Source organism: Prosopis cineraria, unplaced genomic scaffold (assembly GCF_029017545.1).
Source record: "Prosopis cineraria cultivar Desert tree isolate PC_DT_omini unplaced genomic scaffold, ASM2901754v1 PC2, whole genome shotgun sequence".
Classification (NCBI taxonomy): domain Eukaryota; kingdom Viridiplantae; phylum Streptophyta; class Magnoliopsida; order Fabales; family Fabaceae; genus Prosopis; species Prosopis cineraria.
In genome coordinates this window covers 28,320,653-28,322,964 of record NW_026555333.1, presented here as the reverse complement: position 1 = coordinate 28,322,964, position 2,312 = coordinate 28,320,653, and positions in this window count along the sequence as shown.

Here is a 2,312-nt window from a genome sequence, read left to right as displayed (position 1 = left end):
AATCCAAATACCATATACACATATGAATACATATGCTAAATATTTTTACTTGGCTCATAGATCCTTATGGGGCTATACACCCATTCTCTCTATCTAAGGTGCATGTTTGCTCATGGCACACAATTTGCAATGCAATCACTTTGCATTTTCTTGTAAAATCACATACACACACACACACACACACACATCAAAATAAACATTTTCTTGTAGTAGAAACTTGATCTACCAAATGAATCCATCAAAACCACACACCATAACTAAGTTTGTTAGCCATAAGTCCGTAAGCAGATAAAAATTCATATAAAGGCATACAATCCACACATATTCACACACACACACACACACACACACACACACACACACAATCATGTCCTACTAACACCCTAATCCTAAATACATTACAATATATTTGCTTAAAAGAAAGGGATTGTAGTTCTTTTTAATCCACAAACAACCCATATCCTTGCTCCTTTCCCCATCTACTACTGGATCCTTCACTTGGACATGAAAATATTGAATAGAAAAGGGTGAAATAACTATAGTCTCAGTAACAAAAAAAATAAATACTCCTTATTTTAAGGAAAGCCACAATCAAGTAAATAAATAATTGATTCAAAATAACATATAATTAATCAATTAAAATGCTTTGATACATGAGATAGGCCGATATGGCCTTTCTTGACCAACAGACTGTCCTCTAACACTCTTTAACTTATAGGTAAATCTTATACACACTGTACCTCCATAGGCACAAAATATAAATCAAGGCATGATCTGATCCACCGAACTACCTATGCCCCTTCAATGTGGATCCTGAGAAGTCAAAACTAACTCCTTCCCAAAGTCATCCTTACTTACTCTCTATGTGAGGGCTACCTTGGCCTAAGCACTCAACCTTATACTTCTCATGTTAGATCCCCTCCCCTACTGAGAGGTGTCGAACACTCAATCCATTAATCCCTTGAGTAAACTGAGCCCATAAATATGTAAGGCAACACCAAGTATTTACAGTGAGCTATAAAACATCACAAGACCACATCTCCCCATTGGTGAACTCCTATCGAGATCATGCCTCCTACCCTTTTCTACCTTTCTTGAGTATTAACCACTTCAACACTCTAAGATGGTATAATACTCATAATTCATCCCTTAACCAGTTCTTTAACCTATCTAAGGTACCAAACCTAGTTGTACTTCCCTAAGTGCTACTCTTTGTTTTTTAGATCATAATGCATGTTAATAATCTTATTTCCATAAATAACATCATTATTAAATATATAGTAAACATAGATGCATTATTATTAAAGTAATACCCATAAACCCTTTTAAAATATATTTTATTTGCATTCAATTGTTTAAAACATGTAATGCATTCTAGATAATATTATCTACTTAAAAATAGTTACACAAAGTAATAAGAAATATAACTTTTCCTATTATCTCAACCCTTTTTTACTAAAAGGGTTTCCCTTGTACAAAAATATGACTTGGCTTATTCCTTAACTTCTAAACAAATTCCACCAACAATCTCTACAACATATAAGTGATCCACATCTCTTATCATGGAAAATATCTTAAAATAAGTCTATAACTCATACCACACATTCTGGGTCAATGAGCTATAATCTATAAAGTTCGGATTTAAACTGTAAAGTCCTGACTTAATTCAAGTTTTACCATTCCACATCACACAAACCATAATCAAAATTAGAGTAATAGCCCTTTATTTGTTTTCAAATCATAAAATCCCAACTTCTTAAAACATATATTCAAATAAGAGGGCTAACGAAAGCATGAATACATTTAAAAGACTTAAAATATCATAATTTCTCAACCCTGAAAAAGGGCTATATGTCGAAGTATGCAATACATGCATCGCGGCATGTAGCATAAAACTACATGCTCTGTTTCTAATTACGTCATGTGTGATGGCAGGCACATCATGTGCAGCAGCACGCCTGTCTGAATTTTTGCTATCAATTTGATAGTAAAAATAACAAACTTTTGATGTATGCCATTTTCACATCCGACATTTGATTGGAATGATTCAAGTGCCCACATGAAGCTTACAATGCATACTAGCTAATGGAATAAATTTAAACTAGATCTGATGATTTGATCTAAAATTGGACGTTCAGATGCAAAAAGTCACTTTTTCTTTCAAAAAACCCTAAGTGCTCAATTCATATTTCTTGTCCTATTAGACCACTTTAGGCCTTGAACCAAGTCCGAAAGGATCACATACACCTGATTAACATCACAATACACATAACAACAATAGCCCATCTTGGCCTCTTAAAGCCACTTTCACA